The 8740-nt window shown below is 32.4% G+C and overlaps 1 non-coding gene across 1 annotated transcript; it reads left to right on the forward strand.

Moving 5' to 3' along the window:
• The first annotated feature begins 6736 nt into the window (after nucleotides 1-6736).
• Nucleotides 6737-6802, forward strand: Smp_tRNA_01532_Gln_TTG.1.1. The gene has a single exon. It is a non-coding gene (tRNA).
• Nucleotides 6803-8740: the final 1938 nt, after the last annotated feature.

Genomic DNA, 8740 nt, shown 5'->3' on the forward strand with positions numbered 1-8740 from the left:
GACTAAAGCATCATGCTCAGAGAACAAAACTCCATCAAAATCACTTACCTGAGCTACAAATCTTCTCCGCTAACTCAATATAATAAATCTACTTGAATAGTTAAAATCTACTAAGTATTAAACTCATTCTTAGATGAATGCTTTAAAATAATATTCAAATCGATATATCATATTCTTTCAATATATAATAACTTACTATTATATACCCCCTAATAACTAAACCTTTTTAATATCAGTATTAGTTTTGACAGTTATGTTATGTCATCTCTTTCTTTCTTTCTTATCTTCTGATAAAGCTTAAACCTACTAAATGATATTACAAAATGGTGTAAATTTAGATCAACTACTATAAAATAATAAATGTTATGTAATTTATTGTATTATTGTGTAATTGTAGTTAATAGTAACCTCTAATATGGTAGCACTATTCATGAATGAATTCATACAAGAAGTTGAAAATTGTTAAACTTTAATGTCGGTTTGTTCTCTGAGCTGGATGGTTTAGTCGTGGAGCTTTCATCGTCCTTCTGAATGACATCATCAGCACAAACTTCGGGTAGAAGTGAAGCATTTGAATTTCTCCACATGTGATTCACAGCTTGTCCTGTGCACCTCGATACATATAAGAACATATAAGACTTTCGTCAAAATTAGAGCAGATAGTTTCACAGTATTTGGGCGCCGAGTTGATGTAAGGCATTAAATAGAAATAATATATTCGTAAAATCTCATATTTCCTTGAAAATGCTTGGACCAGATTACCAGGCGAAACGTTGGATTTACTTCAAATTCATTTGCTGAGATTTTACGAATATATTATCCCTATTTAATGTACTAACAGAATGTTTGTTGTTTTAGTTTATTATTAATAGAATTATGTTTGATAGTGTAATTAGAAGATGAGGTTTATTTGAAAAATGTAATATATTCAGTGTGAATTTCTATGCATCGTAATTTAAATATCCGAGATATAACTGTTATGACCTTATAAAAGAAGGCCGTTGCCAATTCGTTATGATTTTATGTTCGGCTTTTTATCACGTGATTTACCCACCAATCAAAATACAACTTGTCTCATCTTGACACTGTGCCAAATCAATGACGTTCGACCAGTATGAGTAGTCTAGCGTCCTTATTGGTCCCTTGTCCGCCTAGCCCTTCCACTTGAGTCCAGAACACCGATTCCAGATTCTGCTATGCGAATCATTTATTTCAAGCACACTTGATTTATATACCAGAGAGACTGACCGCATCACACCATAAAGTAGAAAATAATATTTGTACAAGATCAAGCCAAATGCGGCTGTGAACGTGGGAGACAGTAATCAATAAACTTAATATAATTTAGGAACAGTAAATCGTATAATAATAACTCATAGGTAAAAATGAGGCTTATAATAAAATGAATATAGATACACACAATCTAGTTACTCAATAGTTAGACCATAAGAATATATATAGAATAATAGTCTAGTAATAGGTCCCGGAAGTTACCTGTACTTACGTCTTCACTAGGATATAACAATAACAATATGAAAGAAATTATTCATTTATTTTTTTATTTTATCAAAATTTAAAGTGTCTTATCTGTTTATGTCGGTAAACATGCATAAATGTTGAGTTAATGATGTAAACTTGCACATTTTTGAAACTATATAAAGACTCTCTTTAAACCAAGGAAAAGAAACATCGCAAAGCTAATATTCATTAAACTTTGAATATTAGCAGATTTGTTTACAGTTGTCTGTACTATTTATATAGAAACGAAATTATGTTTTCTGTATCAAAAATTAGTATATAAGTGGACAACGTGATGGCGTTTGAATCGAATGGTACTAGGTTCGAGTTCCAGAGTAGATATCAACTCTAGAATGCAGGTACATTCTGATGAGCTGAAATCAGCATCCTAGATTCCACTTCTAAACTATCATTCATCGCTACTTGTAATGCTGGTAACTTAACAGCAATATCGATATGATCGTCACTGGATGCACGCATGCCAAAAGAGACTGATCAATCGCGGTCCTAAACATCAATGGGAAGATTTAAACAATTGAAAAATAGTTTTGATCTTTCTTTACTTCACCGGTATGAAGCAATCGTTATCTAAATTATTAAACATAGATTATTTATGGTTAGAAAGCTGTTTAGATCTTTCCTATTTCTCTGTTATGCAATATTTTCAAGGTAACTTAACTGGTTCAAGTTTTATTAACTGTTTCTTATGTGTATAACTGAATGATAGTCAAATTCGTATTCATAGTCTTCTACTTCTATTTTCAAAGGTTCACCTACCATGAATTGTAATTTTATAAACGATCATTCAGTCTTTCATTCTATTCAATTCACCTTGATTTTGATTAAACTGTAAAATATGTTTTTTTAGAACAGTCAAATTGATAAATCATAGTTTAATGTGTATCTCGTTCTTTCAAGTTAAGTCACTGATAGACTATTAAAATTTTCATAATAAAATAAAAATCGCTAACAGACCTCATCACTAACAGTCATAACTACTAATTTTAAAAAAAACCATTCAGTCCTATATAGTGAAGCCAGTGATTTGAAATATAGGATTCTTCATTACTCAACTAAAGTTTCATTATTCATTGATAATATTTAACGCGTAATCAAATGAGTTCATAATTTCTTTTGTTTGTACAACTTCTTACCTACTTACTTACATACTTACGCCTGTTATTCCCAATGGAGCATAGGCCGCCGACCAGCGTTGTCCAACCCACTCTGTTCTGGGCCTTCCTTTCTAGTTCTATCCAATTTTTGTTCATTTTTCCTATGCCTGTCTGCATTTCTCGGCGTAATGTGTTCTTTGGTCTTCCTCTTCTCCTTTGACCTTCAGGATTCCATATGAGGGCTTGCCTTGTGACACAGTTGGGTGCCTTCGTGAATGTGTGTCCTATCCACTTCCAGTTCTTCTTCCTGATTTATTCCTCCACTGGATAGAATTTCTCTCTGACAGTAGGTTGTTTCTAATAGTGTCTGGGCAACGGATCTGAAGTATTTTGCGTAGACAACTGCGAGCAACCTAAATTTTATCTAATCTAATCACTGAAACTGATGAAATAAGGGAAACAGTTAAACTTTAATATACTAATTTAACAAATGAAAGACTGAATTTTAAAAAATCTATGTTTTATTCATTGTTGAGAAGAGACCTTTGAATTTCTTATGATTATACATTTTTGATAATGTTTAAAATACAAAGTATTATCTAAGAAATATCATAAAAACATTCACTTGGTATTGCTGGTTTGAATCTTCCCATTAATGTTTAGGACTGCAATCGATCAGTCTCTTATTAATATATGTTCATACTGTGCGTATTGCCTGAGTGAGAAACGTGATGGCTTTTGAAGCGGGCGGTACTGGGTTCGAGTTCCAGAGGGAACAGCAACTCTGAGATGCAAGTAAATCCAGCTGACGAAACGCGCATCCTCGATTCCACTGCTAGCCACTATCCATCTTTGCTTATAATATCATAAAAACAGTTTTAATAAAATAACAAATTTATTTATATTTTTAAAATAACTGTTTATTAGTTTACATTTTCCAATATTTCATTTTAAATTAGATTAACTTATTCTTATCATATTTAAGTTATGAAGAAGTTCTAGCTTATCTTTTGACATCCTCTTTGAAGTTCATTCAATTGCAGCTGGTTATCTTTATAATTTATTTTTATTATCATTACCTAAAAGCTCAAAAGAAAATGTTATCATCAATGCTAATAAGATAATGAATTTACTATCCAAAATTTAGTTTATCCACCTGCATTAAAGAGGACAGTATTTATTCTGAAACTAAACTAAGAATTATGATTAGGAAAGAATATTTAATGTTAAGGTAGACTTGTAAATGTCTTTTCATTAAAAATCTCTTTGTTTATGATGTGGACAAATAGAAAAAGGCGCTACTCATTAGTATAAGTGTTTATATCTTGCCGTTGATGATGTTGAGAACTACAATTAGTTAGTCTCTGTTAGAATAATTACATCTTGAGTGGATTTCATTGAGGCACACAAGTTTTAGCAAAGTTGGAGAGCGGATATCAGTGAAATACAAGATGAGAGTTTTGGTTCATTTTAGAAGTGATGAGTTGGATGTACGTTAACCCCAATGATTATGTTTACAGCAAGACCTGAAACCAAAAATGTTCTTCACAGATGCCTGACGTGTTATCTTCTGAGTTGAGGAGTTCTGATAAACACTAACATATGTAACGAGGAAGAGTTAAATATTTAAGCGTTTGCATCAAAATTTATTAATGGCGACAAAGACTAATCAATTACCGCTTTGAATATCTGCTAGAAGATCCAAACACAAACTAAATCCATTGGCGTTGCACAAGCTAACGACTATATAGACTCAGTAATTCAGTAGAGCGCTTGAAACTAAAGGTATTAGAACGAATTTCTAGTGTGAACATCAACAATGGGATGCAGATAGATCCAGTTGACTATTCTCGAAGAAAACAAAACCCGTATCAAAGATTCCACTGCTAGCTATTATTCACCAATAATCTAAAAATCCATATCAAGTAATCTCTATCAAATGATACCTATCAGTTTTAGAAATTAAGAGTGTAAGTAAACAACTAAGAAGAACATGAATAACTAGATAAATTACATGAAAACCGTTTAATCAGGCACATTCTATAACCATGAATAGCATGATTTGAATATTAAAATGAACATTTACAGTAGGTGAAATATTAAATCAATTATGTCAGAATTCGTCATAACTACTGGAGTAAGGTAGGTACAATATCTTCCTTTTTGATTTATGTTGTATATCAAAAAGTCAAAAATATTGTAACTGAAACGAAGTTTAAAAAATACGTCTTTCTGTAAAGGCACATCTCACTTTGGCATATTGTCTCTTACAGTCTACCAGTTTAAAAAGCTGTAAGTAATCGTTTGTTGAAATGATTATTAGGAGCGTCTAATAACCAGTGTTAACTTTGATATTATTAAGCCACAGAGTAATAATAAAACAATTTATACTTTTCTGTGTAATTGTTGGTTGAGCATCATTTTTGATTACCTTTGGGTCTTCCCATAGTTTGTGACTTCTCAAAAAAAGTATGGGAAGATCATCACGTCATTATGATAAAAAGAAATTATGCAAACATCCAAGCTAGTTAAACAATATGAGCGTAATTTTATGAAGTGTAACGTCGAAAATAGATGTCATGATACTGAAATATATTACAATATGCAATACATTACAATATGAGGCAAAGGATGGGACAGTGGGCAAGCAGTGGGAATCCCAGTACGCCGTGTTTTGGTCCTCTTTTAGGACTTCGTCAGCTGGGGACGTACCTGTAATCTCAGAAGTTGATGGGCGTTTGAAGCAAACGGACTGGGTTCGAGTCCCAGTATGGACATTAACTTATTAATGTTTTATTCACATAACATTTCTTAAATCAAATTGTATTTTGTTAATATATGAATAGTGGGATTATTTAAATTATTGAACTTTATTTCCAAGTCAGTTACATAATGTTTTTCTGAAAAAAGATCACTTAGTATAAATATTGAACTGAACTAATAAATAAAAGCACCAAAGGATGAATCTAAAATTTAATGGTCAATTCCGATTTATTAAACTCCGCCTGTAGCTCTTCTAGGGTTACTTCCTATCCTAAGCTCAAACATGGGGTCAGCAACTCGATCCCGTAGAAAACAACTATGCTAAATAAACGTTAACCTGTAAGTCTGATTTGTTAACTGGTGAACAACACTTGAATATATAGATAGTAGTTCCGTTTTTACATTAAAAACGTTTATTTATCCCATAGTTAAAATTAAATCCTATTAGGGTGTATGCTACTTATGCTTGTCGACATAAGTAGTATGTAACACTGATTAGAAGTGGAATCACTGTCAAAAGAAGGTTAAGAAGATTGATATGAAGAAAACAAACAAGAATCGAGAACTGGAAGGATCTTGAAAGATGTAAAGGACAATTGATAGCAAAATAGGCAAATGGAATATTTAATGTATGGTTATCAAATTTTACCAAAGAACTCTGTAATAAGATTATAAATCAGTTATCCCTACCTGACTGATCGTTCACTATGATCAATATATAAGACTTTATATATACTTGAAATCATAAGTCAGTTGAAGCTAGACCACCATGGAAAACCTGGATGGAAGCGCTGGAAGGCTGTTTCGTCCTACGTGTGACTCCTCAGCGGCGAAAATCCACGATTCCGCCTAGCGAGCGACATTCGAAATCAGAACCTATCAGTCTCCCGTGCGCGCGCTTAACCACCAGATCAATGAGCCAGTATCCAACGGTGTTAATGTCTTACTTCAACCAATTCACGAAATTGAGCAACCATTCATCAATGTCTTCAGTGAGTTGATATCTCACAACAGACCTGGTTGAATTCCACTGGTTAGTGCTTTTCACTAGAACTCCAGGAAATACCCCATGGAGTCAGTCACTAGTGAGCATATGTTGAATAATATTAGAAGGGTTTTTTTGTGGAATCCTACAATAGGACGAAACGGCCGTCCAGTGCTTGCAGGTTTTACACGGTAGTCTTACTTCAACTGACTCATGATTTCATGTATATATAAAAATTACTAAAAATCTTTACAAACAACCCCTATATAAATTCACTTAGTATTGTTTGTTTGAATCTTCCCATCGATGTGTTAGGACTGCAACTGGACAGTCTCTAGCAAGTGGCTATCAGGACTCAGTGGCCGAGTGGATAACGCGATGGCGTTTGAAGCGAGGGTACTGGGTTCGAGTCCCAGAGTGAACATCAACTCTGAGATGCGGGTACATCCAGCTGACGAGTCCCAAATAGGACGAAACGCGCGTCCTGGATTCCACTGCTAGCCACTATCCATCTTTGCTTAACCCCTATATAAGACTTTCATTAAACTAAGTCTAGAATAATTTACAACGATTGTCTAAATAGCAATATACACACCATATTTATTAAACAAGCATAAACGGGGAAAAGTGTCAACAATAAATTTTGTTCATGTAATAGTAGTAAAAAACGGAAGTTAATTAATTACGCAGGCAAAATATACAATGTTAGTAAGGTACCAGTAAATTTTTATTTTATGAGTGACAGTATAAAAATTTAACAAAAAAAAGTTTTTATTACAACGATACTACTATTACAATTGTAAAGCAAAATATCTGATTAGTAATATACTGATTTATAATGAAAAATAAAGTTAGAAAAAAATGTAAGAGTTAAATTCATGAATCAATTAAAGATAGACCATCATGGAAAACATGGAAGAACGGGACGGTAGTACTAGGACGAAATAGCCGTCCTATGTTTCCAGGTTTTCCATGACGGTCTAAATTTGATTGACTCATGAATTTAAATATTAAATTGCTACAATCTCCACAAAAACATCTTTCTCATAATAATTAGAAAAAAATTGTTAATTTAATATTTCTAAATAAAGTATAACAGCAAAGTTAGATGAGTTTTTTCTCAATATAGTGAAATTAGGAATTCAGATGTTTAGTGTAATTAACGCCATTCATAAGAATGTTTGTAAGTAGTGTGTAGCGGAATACTGTGTCGAAGTTGTAACAAATATCGGACAAAATGAAGAGTTATTATTATTAGCTTTATTGAAACAATATAGAATTATCAGCATAAAGTATTTCAACAAGTTTCCATTTCTTATTTCTTCATTGATCCTGACGAAAAAGATTGAAAATATGTGTACAACCTTCCGCTGTACAAGATACAAAAAGTACAATCAGAGATATCGTGGTAGCTAGCAATATGCATTAGAAAGAATGCGTATTATTCAGATGTTGATTCTGGAACTGTTAACAACTAGCTGGCGACCACTCAACACTTGTCGTCAAGATCGACCAAGAAATTAGAAACGGAAACTTGTTGAAATACTTTATGCTGAGATCTCTTTATTGTAACAAAAATCTAATGTTGAATAAAGAAATCAACAATAATAATAAGTACACAAATAGTTTGGACTAATTTATTCAGTAAAGATCAAACAAGATAAAATTACAACTGGTATTAAATAGTGATTTGTTTCAAGATGTTCTTGAAGTTCTAGTGAAAAGTTGTGACGAGTGGAGTTCAAAGACGTCAAGTGTGATACAGTTATCATTGTTGACATTGGATGATCGTTGTAGTAAGTCACAAACTGATTGAAGTTAGAAGTATACTCAATGGTTTGAGTGGTTTGACGTTTGCTGAAAGACATGAAGATTTTGAGTTTGATATTTGAAGGGGTAATCACTATTGAGTCTCTCACTCCCAAAAAAACAGCTGTTCATTACTTCCTGGCTTTTAATGATACCCTAACTGAGATTAGTCTGTGATAAGTACAACCTACAGATCTTTGAAAGGAATGAATTCAATAATTCAATTGTTTAATGTTCTTCAAATAAAGCAGCATACGTTTTCTATAGTAGTAATTTAACTTAAAATCAATTTCGTTTATATTCTTTTTAACTCTAACACTTCCGGCATATAATAATAAGGTTTAAGATAACTCACATTCAAATATGGTTTAGTTCCGGTTAATGAATAAAGAAAACCTTATTGAAAAAAACTAATTTCAGAATTCGCTATATTTAAACAAACTTTACATGTTTAATAAATACGAGTCAATGCTACTTTTTTGATTAAAATGACGTCCAAGTTGTAAACAGGTTGAAAGTTATCCTAATATTGTATAGTACACTATCATGG

The sequence above is a fragment of the Schistosoma mansoni genome (genome assembly GCF_000237925.1).
Source record: "Schistosoma mansoni, WGS project CABG00000000 data, chromosome 3 unplaced supercontig 0044, strain Puerto Rico, whole genome shotgun sequence".
NCBI lineage: Eukaryota > Metazoa > Platyhelminthes > Trematoda > Strigeidida > Schistosomatidae > Schistosoma > Schistosoma mansoni.